The sequence below is a fragment of the Drosophila sechellia genome, unplaced genomic scaffold (assembly GCF_004382195.2).
Source record: "Drosophila sechellia strain sech25 unplaced genomic scaffold, ASM438219v1 Y_39, whole genome shotgun sequence".
In the NCBI taxonomy this organism is placed as follows: Eukaryota; Metazoa; Arthropoda; class Insecta; order Diptera; family Drosophilidae; genus Drosophila; species Drosophila sechellia.
Window position 1 is genome coordinate 230,617 of NW_022611417.1, and position 22,278 is coordinate 252,894.

The window sequence follows — 22,278 nt, forward strand, 5'->3', positions numbered from 1 at the left end:
GGTCAGGAGTACAAGCATAAGTGATGCAACCAGGAATATCGGCATTAATTGCAAGCACATTTGCTTGCGTCACATTCACAAAAAGGCCTTTGAACTGCTCTGGAATTTCCATGCTCGGCTCCACCTTCTACAAATACCTCGAGGTGATTTTGGACAGAGGACTAACGTTTCAAAGGCATACGACTATGATCAACAAAGCAGTACTTTCAAAGGCTGCAAAAATGTCGTGGCTCTTATCACCGAGAAACAAACTTACATTGGCATATAAAGTTCGCCTGTATAAATACATCCTGACCCCAATTTGGAAGTATGCGTTGCAAGTATACGGAATTACGGCCGGAACTAATCTGAATAAAATAAGAGCTGCTCAAAGTAAAGTAGTTAGATCACTATGTAACTCCCCCAGGTACATGTGAACCAGAGATATAGAAAGAGATCTTAATATTCCAAAGATAGGCGATGTATTGAGGACCCATGCGGAAAGTTATATGCGGCGACTAGGTTCCCACCCCAACACCCTGGCGAGAAGGCTTATCCACCCCCCGAGAAAAAGAAGGCTCTCCCATCGAGATTATTATAATTATTTTTCATGAAATAAAAAAAAAACAATTAAATATTGTTAAAGGAGTTTAAATTGTAAAGTAATGTATAAGCAATGTATATATTGGTATGCCTATGCTGTAGATTCCAATTAATAAAATTTACAAAAAAAAAAACTTTATATTTGAAATTTCGTTTTATTTAAATGATCTGAGACATATATATTGGTATGCCTATGCTGTAGATTCCAATTAATAAAACTTACAAAAAAAAAACTTTATATTTGATAGGAGCTGCTAGAGTTTACAAAATATAAAACAGGCCTTGTAATAAACGTGAAGTTCATATACATTGTCAGTAGAATATTTGGAGCTTCCAAATGCCAATCTACTGATTCTGGCACCATACCATACCTTTCAGGCCTTTGTGCTGTAATATAGAAGTAGCCCCGTGAAAACGCACTCAATTGCATTCGCTGTCGTATTTTAATTGAATTTAAGCGGAGAGCAGCTCTCGCGTTCGTCTAGTCGCGCTTGGTCAGTCGTGAGGTGACAGTGTTGCAACTAAAATGGATTATGAGCCATCCGAAAAGATCATTGGTAATTTAATTTCCCTAAGTGGTACTGCGCTACTCTTCCCAAACCGTTGAACTTTGTTCCTTTTCGAGAAGATCAGCAGATTAATGCAAATTTTTTTCGGCAGATCCATGTCATCCGTAAATTGAGCTGGGTCGACTACTATACTGTTTGCCTGTGCTGGGACTTGCAGGCAATGAGATATGTGGCAATTAAAATTTTCAAGTCGGCACCGCACTTTGCCAAGACGATAAGGGACGAAATAAAGATACTCAAGACGGTGCGCGAGACCGATCCATCGAATCCAAGACGTCGCAAAACCGTCCAGATGCTGGACGACTTCAAGATCACCGGCCTTAATGGCACCCATATTTGTATTGTGTTCGAGATGCTGGGTGACAATCTCCTGAAACTCATACGGAAGTCCCAATTACGCGGTATTCCACTGGCCAACGTCAAAGCTATTACCCGCCAGGTGCTGGAGGGTCTTGACTATCTTCACACGTGCTGCCAGATCATCCACACGGACATAAAGCCCGAGAATGTCTTCCTGTGCGTGGACGAGCCTCATGTGCGCTCACGCTCCGTGGAGAATACATCTTCGGCTACGAATGGACCGCATTCGAATCTAACCCTGCCAACACTTCCTCCGCCGCCGCCAGCAAAGCACAAGGCTAAACAGGAACCGGCGTTAGAGAAATGCAATGTCAACGTAAAGATCGCCGATCTGTGCAAATCTTGTTGGGTTAATAATCACTTGACTGAGGACATTCAAACTCGCCAATATCGGTCACTAGAAGTTATTATCGTTGCGGCCTATAACACCTCTGCGGATATGTGGAGCACTGCATGCATGGTATTCGAACTGGCCACCGGTGAGTATCTTTTTGAGCCACACTCCGGCGAATCGTACGCCCGCGACGAGGACCAATTGGCCCACATCATCGAGCTGCTGGGTCCAACGGCACCTATGCGGCGAAGTCGTTTACCCGTTCCTGCGAGCTACGAAATATGTCGGGCCTTAAGCCCTGGGGCCTAATGGACGTTCTTCTGGAGAAGTACGAGTGGTCGCAAAACGATGCGGCGTCATTCGCTTCGTTCCTTAAGCCCATGCTCGAGCTCGATCCGAACAAGCGTGCCACCGCTGCGGAGTGTCTGCAGCACCCGTGGCTTAGATAAGATACGATGCAACCTGGTTGTTGGCTGCGTGCCACCCTTTTACTTCAGCAACCACCAAAGCATCAGCAGCCAGCCAGCATTACAGCAGTCTGCGTGATCCAGTTAACTCAATTAAATTGAAATTATAATATTGTATTACCGCCTACACGAACAAGTCCCCACGAAACTGCTCGACAGTTCTCGATACCATTATTCATTTTTATTTAAAGCGACGCATAAGAGTGCGATGGTAGAGCATGAGCAAGTGCCGCATAGAAACCATATATGTGTTAGTGTACATTTACCCGAGATGCGAATCGGCAAATCTACATTTATAAGAGTACGTAGTTAAATGAAATGGAGTCGATCCATCGATGGGTGTCTCACACGCGCCATCGTCGATTCGATGGAATAGGGTAGTAGGGCAGCGCGTCTGAATTTTTATAAGCATATGTATATGTACATGGATGCAGAAACTTGAGCAACAATAATGAGCACGTAGTTAATTAGTTTATCCTCGGCTTAGTGATCGACATGATCAATTTGAAATGGCATTAGTAACTCTTAAACACGTAACCTGAAATAGAAAAGCGAATGCTTTTTTATAACGTAACAACCACAAGTGAAAGTAACCTTAAGGATAATTAATTAAAGCATCCGCCTCAAAAAAATCGTATTGTTCAACATTTAATAGTAGAGCAAGCGCAAAATAATTGCAGCTTTATCAAATAGATAAATGTTCAAGACTAGAGCCACACAAAATTTATGAAATTTTTCTGCCCTATATATAATTTAATGTTTGCAATACTCATATGTGAAAAAAATATAATTTTATTTCACTGAATGATTACAATTTTTTATTTTTGTTGAAGAACACCGACCGATTACAATTAGGTCTCAAACTGAACTCATCTAATTATTCTAATTTGATTGACGTCCAAACCTCGGTATCGAGCTTTTCTGATATGAACTTTGGACTTAAGGGATCTGATCAAGTGAAGAGAAAGAGAAAAATTAGGGGACGGATGTTTAGTCTACCAGTGGGTGACTTATTTGGAGTTGGGAATTTTCCACTCAACCCGGTCTTGAGGATCATATGACAATCTTATTCTTATCTGGAATCCAATAGTTAGGGTGTATTTGGTTGTGCATGTTGTATGTGTGTTAGTGTGTAGGCATGTGCTTAAGTCTTAGGGACTTATGGATATGTCACATAAATTTGGATATAGCATAATATGATTTCCTAGTTGAATATTTTCATTGACATTAGTTTCTAGGTGCGGGTGTTCTTCTTTTTGTTTACAATATTTGACAATAATTTTCTAAGGTATATTTTTAAGCTTATATGCTAAATACAGAGTCAAACTAATTATCATTACATTCCTAGTCTAGTAATTGCATACCTAACTCTATATCTTCTATGTATTCTGTGAACTGTTGTAGGTTGAATATAAGTATTGCAATTTGTTGGTTTTGTTCTTTTTCTAACTTGAGCCTATTTATTATGTCAATACCTCTGTTGATTATGTCGACAATCATATTTAGATCATGGGTTTTTACGGAGTCTTCTGACATGTTATTAATTTTTTCTTCTTGCTCTTCCCTGTCGTCTTCATCTAATGTACCGAATAAGTATTTATAAGCTTTCCCTACTACGTTTAAAAGACCTCTTTGGCTTCGCTGAATAATTCTTAAACCATTTACTTCCCAATTTAGTTTATCGCCTAAATATTGTATCTGTGGTACATTGGGATAGTCATTTGCTTCAGTTACTAGGTTTTCGAACATTAGCATTGTCTTTGTTATGTTTATACTCAAATAATGGTATTCGTAGGTGGTTGGAATTTCCATTATTCCTGTTTTGAATTGCTGCAATTAACGATGTTGATAAATGAAAATATGCAACTAAGCATTATTAGGAATGTGCTGTGTATCTTGCTCTTCATTGGTCTGGAATTATCGTATTTACTCTTATTAAACTTTTTCTGTTTCTTAAACTTTGATTTATAATGAACGATTTTCCTGCCGCGGTTTGTTTCTTCAAAATGTTTACTGTCCACTTGTTCAATTTTTCCTTTCTTTTTTTTGTTTTTGTTTTTTGTTTTGTTGTACGTCTGGACTACCTGCATATAGAAAAATGTCCGCTGGATATCGTTTTGTGATTGTATACGTATAATATTGTTTCGAATTTTGTACACCTTTCTTCAATATTTTGTTCGTTTCCAATGATTCTTAGTTTTTCGCTTACGGTCTTGTGAAATCTTTCTATGTCGGATACTCCATTTTTACTAGTTGTTCCAGAAATTTCAACACCTTCGGATCTTAACCAGTTTTGCAAAGGTATGCACATAAAAGCTGAATCTTTGTCCGCTTTAATTTCCTGTGGCTTTCCCATGTCTACTTTTTACTTCTACTAAATTTCGAATAAATATCAATACAAGATAGGAAGATTTGGTTTCCCGGAAGATAAAAATCTATCACGTATTTTTCCCTTGTGTTAAATATTTCGGAAGTTGTTTCGTATGTCAATTTTGTGTCTTGATGTTCTGTTTTTGCCAGATTACATATTTCACATTCATTGATAATACTGTTCAATAGCGCTCTAAGGCTGGGACACTTTCCAAGCAAATGGAAATCAGCAATCATAACGATGATTCCGAAGCCTGGAAAGCAACCCACTGAAGTAGATGCATATAGGCCCATTAGGCTTCTACCCGCGCTAGGGAAATTGTTGGAAAGGGTAATATTAGAACGCATCCTCAAACTTCCAAGCGTGAGCCAAGCTATTCCAAAGTGGCAGTTCGTTTTCCGAAAAAGTCATGGCACTCCAGAACAGCTTCGCCGAGTGACAAACTTTGCTTTGGAGGCAATGGAGGACATGTATACAACAGCTGTATTCATGAATATACAACCAGCCTTTGATAGAGTTTGGCATGATGGTCTTCTAAGTAAGCTTAACAGGAGTACAAGCATAAGTGATGCAACCAGGGGCCTACAGGAATATGTGACGGCCTTCGAGAAGTGGGCAACGGAATGGAATATCGGCATTAATTGCAAGCACATTTGCTTGCATCACATTCACAAAAAGGCCTTTGAACTGCTCTGGAATTTCCATGCTCGGCTCCACCTTCTACAAATACCTCGAGGTGATTTTGGACAGAGGACTAACGATTCAAAGGCATACGACTATGATCAAGAAAGCAGTACTTTCAAAGGCTGCAAAAATGTCGTGGCTCTTATCACCGAGAAACAAACTTTCATTGGCAAATAAAGTTCGCCTGTATAAATCCATCCTGACCCCAATTTGGAAGTATGCGTTGAAAGTATACGGAATTACGGCCAGAACTAATCTGAATAAAATAAGAGTTGCTCAAAGTAAAGTATTTAGATCACTATGTAACTCTCCAGGTACATGTGAACCAGAGATATAGAAAGAAATCTTAATATTCCAAAGATAGGCGATGTATTGAGGACGCATGCGGAAAGTTATATGCGGCGACTAGGTTCCCACCCCAACACCCTGGCGAGAAGGCTTATCCACCCCCCGAGAAAAAAAAGGCTCTCCCATCGAGATTATTATAATTATTTTTTCATGAAATAAAAAAAAAAACAATTAAATATTGTTAAAGGAGTTTAAATTGTAAAGTAATGTATATGTCGAAGAGTCATCAGGATGCCCTTCTTCCTCTTCACTACTCTCGTTATGGTTCGCGCGACGTTAACGGTTGTCTGCCGCGCATCAGAAAAATAAAAAGAGGCGTCTGCATGGCGCGTGCCAAGCAGAAACACGAAATTTCGTTTCATTTAAATAATCTGCGACACGGCCTTCCTGACCTATCACACGTCCTCGTGCGCTAACAGTCTCTCAATAATTAAACAGAATCTTTCAAAGGCTTATTATTTTTTTTTTTTTTTGCAAAATATAAAGTTATTCTTCATTCTTTATTACTTTAAATCAAACCAATACAAATATTTAAAACCTTTCATTTATTACATTGAAGCCATGAGAACCGGACTACCATCAGCTTTCAATCAAACAATCATAATTTTGTCTTCTTCAAACATAAATCGTTAACGTTCTTGATTTTCAATACATTTTTCTACTAGCGCACAGTTTTTCAAACCGGCCAGTCCATCTTTTGTTAGCCTAGCTCACAGCTTACAACTCGACAATCTGGCCCAGTTGGCGCAGTCTATAAGCCGGCCAACTAACTCACACCACCAACCATTACCAAATTTAAACTTAACTCCAACAAAATGGCGAACCACATAACTAGGGCACCCATGAGGCAGAGAAAGTCGCATTTGGAATAGGTCCGGAGGTTTACAAATTTTTAGTCATTCTCAAGATCACAGCCCTCACTGGCTTGATCACTGTCATCTTCTGTGCCTTCATCTTCAAATACTGTGGTAATTCTCTTCTCAGGCATACATCGCAAAGATTCATGAGAATATTTATAAGTTCGGTTATTATTTAATGCTTTGAGATTATGGGCAGACATCGAGTCTTTCCATTTCTTTGAATTTTTCGGTACAGAGTTCCAGACCGTAGTTCATAAGTCTTGTCCAAATCCTCGGACAATTCATTATTACGCAATTTAGAGATAATGGAAGAAGTTTCTTCGTCTCTTTGCTGTTCAGCCAATAACCAGTTGTCGGATATTTCTGTCAGATTGATATGCCTTTCGACTACGCCTATGGAATTCTTGACAATTTTTGGAACCGTATTCCGAGACAGAAAGTCAACATGAGCCATACGCTCACCTGGTCTATACTGAATATCAAATTCGAAAGATTGCATGTACGACCACCACCTATGAACTCTAGGTGTCAGTTCTATCTTTGTACGAGAGGCTTTAAGCGAATTGCAATCAGTAAACACAACAAAATGACGGCCATGCAAGTAATGGCGAAAGTGTTTTATAGAATTGTAGACAGCAAGTGTCTCCAGTTCTTATGAATGGTAACGCGATTCTGCTGAAGATGTCATCTTGCTAAAATATTCGATAACTCGAGGCTTCTGTTCAATCCGGTGAAGCAAAAAAGGGCCGTAGCCGACAGAACTCTCGTCTGTGTGGAGCTCGATAGAAAATTGTGGGTCGAATATAGTAAGTACAGGTTCATTAGTTAAAATAGATATTACTTTTTGCCGTATTCGTTCATGCTCCTATTCCCACAAAAATGACCTGCTCTTTGAAGTAAAGGCGTAAAGAGGTTTCATCAGTTGTGAAAACTTGGGTACAAATTGTTGAAAATACGAGACTAGCCCAATAAATTGTCTCAACTGAGTGACGGACTGCGGAGGTGGCAAATTCAAAAGGGCTCGAATTTTCCTGGGATTTGGCCGAATCTCATTTGACTTAACCTCGAAACCCAAATATTCAACACAAGACTTGAGAAAGGAACATTTTGTAATATTAAAAGAAAATCCAACATGCGTAAGTGCTTGCAGTACTACTCGCAATCTATCAAAAGCTTCTTCTTTTGTACGTCCAATTATCATTACGTCATCCATATAAACAATGGCATACAACTGGGTAAGATCACCTAAGGCACGATTAATAGCTCTTTGGAATACAGAAGGTGCATTCTTAAGACCGAATGGCATAGTCAAGTATTCGTACTGGCCTTCTGGGGTAACAAATGCCGTTCGCTCGACTGAATTCGGGTGAATTGGGATCTGGTGAAATCCGCTTGCCATGTCTATACAGCTGAAAAACCTAGCACCACTCAGCCTGGCTATTTGTTCAGAAATTAGCGGCAAAGGGTACCTGTCTGAAACGGTATTTGCATTTAGCTCTTTATAGTCCACGCAGAGGCGGTCAGTACCATTTTTTTTTCGGACAAGTAACATTGGGCTCGCAAAGGGGGAGGAACTGGGTCTAATAATGTTTGATTCTAACAACTGTTGAATTAAATGCCGAACTTTTTCCTTCTCCTCTACACTCAACCTATATGGGCGCCTTTGAACCGTCTTATTCTGATCAATCAAGCGAATTTCTAACTGGCCCGTAGTCACACGGCTTAGTGGAATTCCATTTATGAATGACCCTGAATATTCTTGTAGTATTGACAACAATTGGTCTCTATCAGGTCCACGCAAATCGGTGTCAACATTAGCCAAATCGGAATTCTTTTCGGAAACTTCAACAGACAATATAGATTTTTCGTTAAACATAGTAAGAGATTTTGATGTTATTGTCACACCGACTCCCTGGCTCAAAATATCTCGACCAATCAGAGCGTCATACTTAATATAATTGTCTAACACTACATGAAACAATATTTCATATGAGCGTTCACTTATCAAAACATTAGCCAATATCTGCAAAGTGCTACAAATAGTATTGCTACCAAGACCCCATTCTGGATCCAGACAGTCTCTGCGAAGTAGCCTCCTTGATGAGTGAACACTCGGCTCCAGAATCAAAACAAAATTGGAACGACTCACCAGATTGCGAAAACGTCCCTACGGGCTCAAAAACGGTACAGATGTTGACATCTTTAACAATGTTATTTTTGCTAGACGACGAACGCTCCTGACGATCAGGACATACGGTAGAGATGTGTCCAGCTTTTCCGCAGTTGAAACAAGTCAAAGTAGACCGGTCTTTCCCTGATGGTTGCCTGTCGGGTTGCTGAACGTGCACTGCCACTGTTTTTGATCGACAATCCGCCTTTTTATGACCAGGCTTTCCGCAGTTGTGACACTTGAAGTAGGGCTTAGCTCGTTTTTCTGGCGGCTCTGATGTACCATCGTTTGGAAGGTGGCTCGGTCTAGCGTCGAATGAATAGGCCTTTAGTTCTTGGTGCAGATCGTTCCGAGTGTTGATGTCGGAAGTGAAAACTAAACGCCGCAAACGCCTGTCAATTCCAGCTGCATGCGCCAGTGTAATGGAGACTGCGATTTGCTCCACGCTCAGCGTCTTCCATTTGGCCATAAGCGAAGTAACCATTCGGCTTCCGTATAACGACAGGCACTCGCCTTCCGCAGGGCGTCCATTTAGCAGATTCATAACTGCTGCCGCTAATGTTTCTGTTCCCGCAAAATGTTGCAAAAACAATTCTCGGAACTGTGGCCATGATATACCAGGAAAGCAAGTCTGTGAAAGCCAATGAGACGACCTTCCTTCCAGTGATTTGCTAAGGGTCATCACAAGAGCGCTGCCTTCCAGTTGGTTTTCGGACAAGATGTAGTCCACCGTTGAACACCAGGATTGCGCATCTGATCCCGCACGTTCAGGATTAAACCTGGGCAATACCACAGCAAACGATTCTCTTGACTCTCTTTGTGAGTGTTGCACTTGTTTCAAAAGTTCGGGAAAATGGCGATTTTGCGACTCCAAAATTGTCAGCAAACTATTTTCATTGTTCAAAGTAGGTATAGGCGATCCCACTTCTGATGTCGAAGAGTCATCAGAATGCCCTTCATCCTCTTCACTACTCTCGTTATGGTTCGCGCGACGTTTTCTGGCGCTTGAGCGAGGCATGTCTGTTATGCGTAACGATCGAAAACTGACTGACTGATCTCTTCTTCACAAAATCAGAATTATGCGCAGTTCTTGACTTTACATGCAATATCAACACAATTATGACAGTTGTTCTAGTCCGCATACACCAATCCTTATGCACACCGCATTTTTCTGTATGCTTCTCGTTTTCGTACAGACATCTACTTCCCCCCCGCTCCTACCCGCGACCAGACTACGTTCGGCAGAAACTCTAACGGTTGTCTGCCGCGCATCAGAAAAATAAAAAGAGGCGTCTGCATGGCGCGTGCCAAGCAGAAACACGAAATTTCGTTTTATTTAAATGATCTGAGACATATATATTGGTATGCCTATGCTGTAGATTCCAATTAATAAAACTTACAAAAAAAAAACTTTATATTTGATAGGAGCTGCTAGAGTTTACAAAATATAAAACAGGCCTTGTAATAAACGTCAAGTTCATATACATTGTCAGTAGAATATTTGGAGCTTCCAAATGCCAATCTACTGATTCTGGCACCATACCATACCTTTCAGGCCTTTGTGCTGTAATATAGAAGTAGCCCCGTGAAAACGCACTCAACTGCATTCGCTGTCGTATTTTAATTGAATTTAAGCGGAGAGCAGCTCTCGCGTTCGTCTAGTCGCGCTTGGTCAGTCGTGAGGTGACAGTGTTGCAACTAAAATGGATTATGAGCCATCCGAAAAGATCATTGGTAATTTAATTTCCCTAAGTGGTACTGCGCTACTCTTCCCAAACCGTTGAACTTTGTTCCTTTTCGAGAAGATCAGCAGATTAATGCAATTTTTTTTCGGCAGATCGCTACCATGTCATCCGTAAATTGAGCTGGGGCGACTACTCTACTGTTTGGCTGTGCTGGGACTTGCAGGCAATGTGGATATGTGGCAATTAAAATTTTCAAGTCGGCACCGGACTTGGCCAAGACGATAAGGGACGAAATAAAGATACTCAAGACGGTGCGCGAGACCGATCCATCGAATCCACGCCGTCGCAAAACCCATTTACGCGGTATTCCACTGGCCAACGTCAAAGCTAGTACCCGCCAGGTGCTGGAGGGTCTTGACTATCTTCACACGTGCTGCCAGATCATCCACACGGACATAAAGCCCGAGAATGTCTTCCTGTGCGTGGACGAGCCTCATGTGCGCTCACGCTCCGTGGAGAATACATCTTCGGCTACGAATGGACCGCGTTCGAATCTAACCCTGCCAACACCAGTCTCCGTGATCCAGTTAACTCAATTAAATTGAAATTATAATATTGTATTACCGCCTACACGAACACGTCCCCACGAATCATGTACATAGGCTCGACAGTTCTCGATACCATTATTCATTTTTAATTAAAGCGACGCATAAGAGTGCGATGGTAGAGCATGAGCAAGTGCTGCATAGAAACCATATATGTGTTAGTGAACATTTACCCGAGATGCGAATCGGCAAATCTACATTTATAAGAGTACGTAGTTAAATGAAATGGAGTCGATCCATCGATGGGTGTCTCACACGCACCATCGTCGATTCGATGGAATAGGGCGCGTCTGAATTTTTATAAGCATATGTATATGCACATGTATGCAGAAACTTGAGCTGAACATAACAATAATGAGCACGTAGTTAATTAGTTTATCCTCGGCTTAGTGATCGACATGATCAATTTGAAATGGCATTAGTAACTCTTAAACACGTAACCTGAAATAGAAAAGCGAATGCTTTTCTATAACGTAACAACCACAAGTGAAAGTATCCTTAAGGATAATTAATTAAAGCATCCGCCTCAAAAAAATCGTATTGTTCAACATTTAATAGTAGAGCAAGCGCAAAATAATTGCAGCTTTATCAAATAGATAAATGTTCAAGACACAGATACACCAAATTTGGCACTTTATCAAGACTAGAGCCACACAAAATTTATGAAATTTTTCTGCCCTATATATAATTTAATGTTTGCAATACTCATATGTGAAAAAAAATATAATTTTATTTCACTGAATGATTACAATTTTTTATTTTTGTTGAAGAACACCGACCGATTACAATTAGGTCTCAAACTGAACTCATCTAATTATTCTAATTTCATTGACGTCCAAACCTCGGTATCAAGCTTTTCTGATATGAACTTTGGACTTAAGGGATCTGATCAAGTGAAGAGAAAGAGAAAAATTAGGGGACGGATGTTTAGTCTACCAGTGGGTGACTTATTTGGAGTTGGGAATTTTCCACTCAACCCGGTCTTGAGGATCATATGACAATCTTATTCTTATCTGGAATCCAATAGGTAGATCCGGAGTAGTGTAGGGTGTATTTGGTTGTGCATGTTGTATGTGTGTTAGTGTGTAGGCATGTGCTTAAGTCTTAGGGACTTATGGATATGTCACTTAAATTTGGATATAGCATAATATTGTTTCCTAGTTGAATATATTCATTGACATTAGTTTCTTGGTGCGGATGTTCTTCTTTTTGTTTACAATATTTGACAATAATTTTCTAAGGTATATTTTTAAGCTTATATGCTAAATACAGAGTCAAACTAATTATCATTACATTCCTAGTCTAGTAATTGCATACCTAACTCTATATCTTCTATGTATTCTGTGAACTGTTGTAGGTTGAATATAAGTATTGCAATTTGTTGGTTTTCTTCTTTTTCTAACTTGAGCCTATTTATTATGTCAATACCTCTGTTGATTATGTCGACAATCATATTTAGATCATGGGTTTTTACGGAGTCTTCTGACATGTTATTAATTTTTTCTTCTTGCTCTTCCCTGTCGTCTTCATCTAATGTACCGAATAAGTATTTATAAGCTTTCCCTACTACGTTTAAAAGACCTCTTTGGCTTCGCTGAATAATTCTTAAACCATTTACTTCCCAATTTAGTTTATCGCCTAAATATTGTATCTGTGGTACATTGGGATAGTCATTTGCTTCAGTTACTAGGTTTTCGAACATTAGCATTGTCTTTGTTATGTTTATACTCAAATAATGGTATTCGTAGGTGGTTGGAATTTCCATTATTCCTGTTTTGAATTGCTGCAATTAACGATGTTGATAAATGATAATATGCAACTAAGCATTATTAGGAATGTGCTGTGTGTCTTGCTCTTCATTGGTCTGGAATTATCGTATTTACTCTTATTAAACTTTTTCTGTTTCTTAAACTTTGATTTATAATGAACGATTTTCCTGCCGCGGTTTGTCTCTTTAAAATGTTTACTGTCCACTTGTTCAATTTTTCCTGTCTTTTTTAATTGATTAGTGATTTTACTCTTTACAAGTGGAGCCTGTCTATATTTTATGTCAACTTCAAAATCATGCTTATTCTTATTAAGATATTCGATCTTATCGATTTTGTTTTGTTGTACGTCTGGTCTACCTGCATATAGAAAAATGTCCGCTGGATATCGTTTAGTATAATTATGTTTGGTTTTGTGATTGTATACGTATAATATTTTTTCGAATTTTGTACACCTTTCTTCAATATTTTGTTCGTTTCCAATGATTGTTAGTTTTTCGCTTACGGTCTTGTGAAATCTTTCTATGTCGGAAAAACCATTTTTACTAGTTGTTACAGAAATTTCAACACCTTCGGATCTTAACCAGCTTTGCAAAGCTATGCACATAAAAGCTGAATCTTTGTCCGCTTTAATTTCCTGTGGCTTTCCCATGTCATTGAATATTTTGGTAATGGCTCTTTTCGCTTCTAGGCAATCTCTACTTTTTACTTCTACTAAATTTCGAATAAATATCAATACAAGATAGGAAGATTTGGTTTCCCGGAAGATAAAAATCTATCACGTATTTTCCCTTGTGTTAAATATTTCGGAAGTTGATTCGTATGTCAATTTTGTGTCTTGATGTTCTGTTTTTGCCAGATTACATATTTCACATTCATTGATAATACTGTTCAATAGCGCTCTAAGGCTGGGACACTTTCCAAGCAAATGGAAATCAGCAATCATAACGATGATTCCGAAGCCTGGAAAGCAACCCACTGAAGTAGATGCATATAGGCCCATTAGTCTTCTACCCGCGCTAGGGAAAATGTTGGAAAGGGTAATATTAGAACGCATCCTCAAACTTCCAAGCGTGAGCCAAGCTATTCCAAAGTGGCAGTTCGGTTTCCGAAAAAGTCATGGCACTCCAGAACAGCTTCACCGAGTGACAAACTTTGCTTTGGAGGCAATGGAGGACAAGATGTATACAACAGCTGTATTCATGGATATACAACCAGCCTTTGATAGAGTTTGGCATGATGGTCTTCTAAGTAAGCTTAACACCATTTTGACGCCACAGCTATTTCTTCTTATCAAAAGCTTTCTATCGAACAGACAGTTCAGTGTGGTTGTCGATGGCGACAAATCGTCTACGCGTACAATCTCAGCAGGCGTACCCCAAGGCAGTGTTTTAGGCCCGACTCTTAATTCGCTGTATACTTCTGATATGCCGGATTCCTGGTCCTGTACAGAAGTTGAAGACGAAAACGTTCTTATTGCAACCTAAGCGGATGACACCGCGGTAACGGTCAGGAGTACAAGCATAAGTGATGCAACCAGGGGCCTACAGGAATATGTGACGGCCTTCGAGAAGTCGGCAACGGAATGGAATATCGGCATTAATTGCAAGCACATTTGCTTGCGTCACATTCACAAAAAGGCCTTTGAACTGCTCTGGAATTTCCATGCTCGGCTCCACCTTCTACAAATACCTCGAGGTGATTTTAGACAGAGGACTAACGTTTCAAATGCATACGACTATGTTATATGCGTCGACTAGGTTCCCACCCCAACACCCTGGCGAGAAGGCTTATCCACCCCCCGAGAAAACGAAGGCTCTCCCATCGAGATTATTATAATTATTTTTTCATAAAATAAAAAAAAAAAACAATTAAATATTGTTAAAGTAGTTTAAATTGTAAAGTAACTTATAAGTAATGTATATATTGGTATGCCTATGCTGTAGATTCCAATTAATAAAATTTACAAAAAAAAAAACTTTATATTTGATAGGAGCTGCTAGAGTTTACAAAATATAAAACAGGCCTTGTAATAAACGTCAAGTTCATATACATTGTCAGTAGAATTTCCAAATGCCAATCTACTGATTCTGGCACCATACCATACCTTTCAGGCCTTTGTGCTGTAATATAGAAGTAGCCCCGTGAAAACGCACTCAATTGCATTCGCTGTCGTATTTTAATTGAATTTAAGCGGAGAGCAGCTCTCGCGTTCGTCTAGTCGCGCTTGGTCAGTCGTGAGGTGACAGTGTTGCAACTAAAATGGATTATGAGCCATCCGAAAAGATCATTGGTAATTTAATTTCCATAAGTGGTACTGCGCTACTCTTCCCAAACCGTTGAACTTTGTTCCTTTTCGAGAAGATCAGCAGATTAATGCAATTTTTTTTCGGCAGATCGCTACCATGTCATCCGTAAATTGAGCTGGGGCGACTACTCTACTGTTTGGCTGTGCTGGGACTTGCAGGCAATGAGATATGTTGCAATTAAAATTTTCAAGTCGGCACCGGACTTGGCCAAGACGATAAGGGACGAAATAAAGATACTCAAGACGGTGCGCGAGACCGATCCATCGAATCCACGCCGTCGCAAAACCGTCCAGATGCTGGACGACTTCAAGATCACCGGCCTTAATGGCACCCATATTTGTATTGTGTTCGAGATGCTGGGTGACAATCTCCTGAAACTCATACGGAAGTCCCCATTACGCGGTATTCTACTGGCCAACGTCAAAGCTATTACCCGCCAGGTGCTGGAGGGTCTTGACTATCTTCACACGTGCTGCCAGATCATCCACACGGACATAAAGCCCGAGAATGTCTTCCTGTGCGTGGACGAGCCTCATGTGCGCTCACGCTCCGTGGAGAATACATCTTCGGCTACGAATGGACCGCATTCGAATCTAACCCTGCCAACACTTCCTCCGCCGCCGCAAGCAAAGCACAAGGCTAAACAGGATCCGGCGTTAGAGGAATGCAATGTCAACGTAAAGATCGCCGATCTGAGCAAATCTTGTTGGGTTAATCATCACTTGACTGAGGACATTCAAACGCGCCAATATCGGTCACTAGAAGTTATTATCGGTGCGGGCTATAACACCTCTGCGGATATCTGGAGCACTGCATGCATGGTATTCGAACTGGCCACCGGTGACTATCTTTTTGAGCCACACTCCGGCGAATCGTACACCCGCGACGAGGACCAATTGGCCCACATCATCGAGCTGCTGGGTCCAATACCGCGGTACATTTTGTTAAACGGCACCTATGCGGCGAAGTCGTTTACCCGTTCCTGCGAGCTACGAAATATCTCGGGCCTTAAGCCCTGGGGCCTAATGGACGTTCTTCTGGAGAAGTACGAGTGGTCGCAAAAGGATGCGGCGTCATTCGCTTCGTTCCTTAAGCCCATGCTCGAGCTCGATCCGAACAAGCGTGCCACCGCTGCGGAGTGTCTGCAGCACCCGTGGCTTAGATAAGATACGATGCAACCTGGTTGTTGGCTGCGTGCCACCCAGCCAGCAACAGCAGATGGAGGGGGAGCTCTAGCAGGAACCGGAACAGGAAAAGGAACAAGAGCAATAGCACTAAAAGGTGGATCACCGGCAGTAACAGCAGACGGAGGAGTTGGCAGGGACTATATAGAATCTTCGGCATCGGTGGCTACTTTGGCTTCCATCTCATCAATTGCTTCCATATCGGCTGCAGCGATGGCGGCACTGAAGGACCGACAATATTTGGCTGCACCCTTCGTAACCACAGCCTTAGCACCACCCACTCCACATCCCCACGCATCCATTTCGACAAACACGGCCAGCACCGTGCCAGCTACACCTACACGTCGTCGCATCGCTCCCGAAAACGATTTGGACTTGGTTGAGGACTTGGGTGTGGCACTTGCTCAAATAGAGGACCCGCAGACACCCACCAAGAACAAATCGCATCGCTTTTTCTGGCGCAAGGCACTGCGACGTGTCTTCCAGCGTCGTAGGTGACGGCGTCGCCGGCTGGCGAACCCTGGCAACATACGCAACAACAACTTTTTACTTCAGCAACCACCAAAGCATCAGCAGCCAGCCAGCATTACAGCAGTTTATCGCCTAAATATTGTATCTGTGGTACATTGGGATAGTCATTTGCTTCAGTTACTAGGTTTTCGAACATTAGCATTGTCTTTGTTATGTTTATACTCAAATAATGGTATTCGTAGGTGGTTGGAATTTCCATTATTCCTGTTTTGAATTGCTGCAATTAACGATGTTGATAAATGATAATATGCAACTAAGCATTATTAGGAATGTGCTGTGTGTCTTGCTCTTCATTGGTCTGGAATTATCGTATTTACTCTTATTAAACTTTTTCTGTTTCTTAAACTTTGATTTATAATGAACGATTTTCCTGCCGCGGTTTGTCTCTTTAAAATGTTTACTGTCCACTTGTTCAATTTTTCCTGTCTTTTTTAATTGATTAGTGATTTTACTCTTTACAAGTGGAGCCTGTCTATATTTTATGTCAACTTCAAAATCATGCTTATTCTTATTAAGATATTCGATCTTATCGATTTTGTTTTGTTGTACGTCTGGTCTACCTGCATATAGAAAAATGTCCGCTGGATATCGTTTAGTATAATTATGTTTGGTTTTGTGATTGTATACGTATAATATTTTTTCGAATTTTGTACACCTTTCTTCAATATTTTGTTCGTTTCCAATGATTGTTAGTTTTTCGCTTACGGTCTTGTGAAATCTTTCTATGTCGGAAAAACCATTTTTACTAGTTGTTACAGAAATTTCAACACCTTCGGATCTTAACCAGCTTTGCAAAGCTATGCACATAAAAGCTGAATCTTTGTCCGCTTTAATTTCCTGTGGCTTTCCCATGTCATTGAATATTTTGGTAATGGCTCTTTTCGCTTCTAGGCAATCTCTACTTTTTACTTCTACTAAATTTCGAATAAATATCAATACAAGATAGGAAGATTTGGTTTCCCGGAAGATAAAAATCTATCACGTATTTTTCCCTTGTGTTAAATATTTCGGAAGTTGATTCGTATGTCAATTTTGTGTCTTGATGTTCTGTTTTTGCCAGATTACATATTTCACATTCATTGATAATACTGTTCAATAGCGCTCTAAGGCTGGGACACTTTCCAAGCAATGGAAATCAGCAATCATAACGATGATTCCGAAGCCTGGAAAGCAACCCACTGAAGTAGATGCATATAGGCCCATTAGTCTTCTACCCGCGCTAGGGAAAATGTTGGAAGGGTAATATTAGAACGCATCCTCAAACTTCCAAGCGTGAGCCAAGCTATTCCAAAGTGGCAGTTCGGTTTCCGAAAAAGTCATGGCACTCCAGAACAGCTTCACGAGTGACAAACTTTGCTTTGGAGGCAATGGAGGACAAGATGTATACAACAGCTGTATTCATGGATATACAACCAGCCTTTGATAGAGTTTGGCATGATGGTCTTCTAAGTAAGCTTAACACCATTTTGACGCCACAGCTATTTCTTCTTATCAAAAGCTTTCTATCGAACAGACAGTTCAGTGTGTTGTCGATGGCGACAAATCGTCTACGCGTACATCTCAGCAGGCGTACCCCAAGGCAGTGTTTTAGGCCCGACTCTTAATTCGCTGTATACTTCTGATATGCCGGATTCCTGGTCCTGTACAGAAGTTGAAGACGAAAACGTTCTTATTGCAACCTAAGCGGATGAACCGCGGTAACGGTCAGGAGTACAAGCATAAGTGATGCAACCAGGGGCCTACAGGAATATGTGACGGCCTTCGAGAAGTCGGCAACGGAATGGAATATCGGCATTAATTGCAAGCACATTTGCTTGCGTCACATTCACAAAAAGGCCTTTGAACTGCTCTGGAATTTCCATGCTCGGCTCCACCTTCTACAAATACCTCGAGGTGATTTTAGACAGAGGACTAACGTTTCAAATGCATACGACTATGTTATATGCGTCGACTAGGTTCCACCCCAACACCTGGCGAGAAGGCTTATCCACCCCCCGAGAAAACGAAGGCTCTCCATCGAGATTATTATAATTATTTTTTCATAAATAAAAAAAAAAACAATTAAATATTGTTAAAGTAGTTTAAATTGTAAAGTAACTTATAAGTAATGTATATTATTGGTATGCCTATGCTGTAGATTCCAATTAATAAAATTTACAAAAAAAAAAACTTTATATTTGATAGGAGCTGCTAGAGTTTACAAAATATTAAAACAGGCCTTGTAATAAACGTCAAGTTCATATACATTGTCAGTAGAATATTTGGAGCTTCCAAATGCCAATCTAACTGATTCTGGCACCCATACAATACCTTTCAGGCCTTTGTGCTGTAATATAGAAGTAGCCCCGTTGAAAACGCACTCAATTGCATTCGCTGTCGTATTTTAATTGAATTTAAGCGGAGAGCAGCTCTCGCGTTCGTCTAGTCGCGCTTTGGTCAGTCGTGAGGTGACAGTGTTGCAACTAAAATGGATTAATGAGCATCCGAAAAGATCATTTGGTAATTTAATTTCCCTAAGTGGTACTGCGCTACTCTTCCAAACCGGTTGAACTTTGTTCCTTTTCGAGAAGATCAGCAGATTAATGCAAATTTTTTCGGCAGGTCGCTACCATGTCATCCGTAAATTGAGCTGGGGCGACTACTCTACTGTTTGGCTGTGCTGGGACTTGCAGGCAATGAGATATGTGGCAATTAAAATTTTCAAGTCGGGCACCGGACTTGGCCAAGACGATAAGGGACGAAATAAAGATACTCAAGACGGTGCGCGAGACCGATCCATCGAATCCACGCCGTCGCAAAACCGTCCAGATGCTGGACGACTTCAAGATCACCGGCCTTAATGGCACCCATATTTGTATTGTGTTCGAGATGCTGGGTGACAATCTCCTGAAACTCATACGGAAGTCCCCATTACGCGGTATTCCACTGGCCAACGTCAAAGCTATTACCCGCCAGGTGCTGGAGGGTCTTGACTATCTTCACACGTGCTGCCAGATCATCCACGGACATAAAGCCCGAGAATGTTTCCTGTGCGTGGACGAGCCTCATGTGCGCTCACGCTCCGTGGAGAATACATCTTCGGCTACGAATGGACCGCATTCGAATCTAACCCTGCCAACACTTCCTCCGCCGCGCGCAGCAAAGCACAAGGCTAAACAGGATCCGGGCGTTAGAGGAATGCAATGTCAACGTAAAGATCGCCGATCTGAGCAAATCTTGTTGGGTTAATCATCACTTGACTGAGGACATTCAAACGCGCCAATATCGGTCACTAGAAGTTATTATCGGTGCGGGCTATAACACCTCTGCGGATATCTGGAGCACTGCATGCATGGTATTCGAACTGGCCACCGGTGACTATCTTTTTGAGCCACACTCCGGCGAATCGTTCACCCGCGACGAGGACCAATTGGCCACATCATCGAGCTGCTGGGTCCAATACCGCGGTACATTTTGTTAAAACGGCACCTATGTGGCGAAGTCGTTTACCCGTTCCTGCGAGCTACGAAATATCTCGGGCCTTAAGCCCTGGGGCCTAATGGACGTTCTTCTGGAGAAGTACGAGTGGTCGCAAAAGGATGCGGCGTCATTCGCTTCGTTCCTTAAGCCCATGCTCGAGCTCGATCCGAACAAGCGAGCCACCGCTGCGGAGTGTCTGCAGCACCCGTGGCTTAGATAAGATACGATGCAACCTGGTTGTTGGCTGCGTGCCCCAGCCAGCAACAGCAGATGGAGGGGGAGCTCTTGCAGGAACCGGAACAGGAAAAAGGAACAAGAGCAATAGCACTAAAAGGTGGCATCACCGGCAGTAACAGCAGACGGAGAAGTTGGCAGGGGCTATATAGAATCTTCGGCATCGGTGGCTACTTTGGCTTCCATCTCATCAATTGCTTCCATATCGGCTGCAGCAATGGCGGCACTGAAGGACCGACCTTATTTTGGTGCACCCTTCGTAACCACAGCCTCAGCACCACCCACTCCACATCCCCACGCATCCATTTTCGACAAACACGGGCAGCACAGTGCCAGCTACACCTACACGTCGTCGCATCGCTCCCGAAAACGATTTGGACTTGGTTGAGGACTTGGGTGTGGCACTTGCTCAAATAGAGGACCCGCAGACACCCACCAAGAACAAATCGCATCGCTTTTTCTGGCGCAAGGCACTGCGACGTGTCTTCCGGCGTCGTAGGTGACGGCGTCGCCGGCTGGCGAACCCTGGCAACATACGCAACAACAACTTTTTACTTCAGCAACCACCAAAGCATCAGCAGCCAGCCAGCATTACAGCAGTTTATCGCCTAAATATTGTATCTGTGGTACATTGGGATAGTCATTTGCTTCAGTTACTAGGTTTTCGAACATTAGCATTGTCTTTGTTATGTTTATACTCAAATAATGGTATTCGTAGGTGGTTGGAATTTCCATTATTCCTGTTTTGAATTGCTGCAATTAACGATGTTGATAAATGATAATATGCAACTAAGCATTATTAGGAATGTGCTGTGTGTCTTGCTCTTCATTGGTCTGGAATTATCGTATTTACTCTTATTAAACTTTTTCTGTTTCTTAAACTTTGATTTATAATGAACGATTTTCCTGCCGCGGTTTGTCTCTTTAAAAATGTTTACTGTCCACTTGTTCAATTTTTCCTGTCTTTTTTAATTGATTAGTGATTTTACTCTTTACAAGTGGAGCCTGTCTATATTTTATGTCAACTTCAAAATCATGCTTATTCTTATTAAGATATTCGATCTTATCGATTTTGTTTTGTTGTACGTCTGGTCTACCTGCATATAGAAAAATGTCCGCTGGATATCGTTTAGTATAATTATGTTTGGTTTTGTGATTGTATACGTATAATATTTTTCGAATTTTGTACACCTTTCTTAAATATTTTGTTCGTTTCCAATGATTCTTAGTTTTTCGCTTACGGTCTTGTGAAATCTTTCTATGTCGGATACACCATTTTTACTAGTTGTTACAGAAATTTCAACACCTTCGGATCTTAACCAGTTTGGCAAAGCTATGCACATAAAAGCGGAATCTTTGTCCGCTTTAATTTCCTGTGGCTTTCCCATGTCATTGAATATTTTGGTAATGGCTCTTTTCGCTTCTAGGCAATCTCTACTTTTTACTTCTACTAAATTTCGAATAAATATCAATACAAGATAGGAAGATTTGGTTTCCCGGAAGATAAAAATCTATCACGTATTTTTCCCTTGTGTTAAATATTTCGGAAGTTGTTTCGTATGTCAATTTTGTGTCTTGATGTTCTGTTTTTGCCAGATTACATATTTCACATTCATTGATAATACTGTTCAATAGCGCTCTAAGGCTGGGGGACACTTTCCAAGCAAATGGAAATCAGCAATCATAACGATGATTCCGAAGCCTGGAAAGCAACCCACTGAAGTAGATGCATATAGGCCCATTAGTTTTCTACCCGCGCT

At 41.1% G+C, this 22,278-nt stretch overlaps 3 pseudogenes; all 3 read left to right on the forward strand.

Annotated features, from left to right (window-relative positions):
* The first annotated feature begins 892 nt into the window (after positions 1–892).
* On the forward strand, positions 893–2,372 carry LOC116803477 (annotated as a pseudogene).
* Positions 2,373–14,875: 12,503 nt separating this feature from the next.
* Positions 14,876–16,822, forward strand: LOC116803479 (annotated as a pseudogene).
* Positions 16,823–19,407: 2,585 nt separating this feature from the next.
* LOC116803486 lies at positions 19,408–21,021 on the forward strand (annotated as a pseudogene).
* The last annotated feature ends 1,257 nt before the right edge of the window (positions 21,022–22,278 follow it).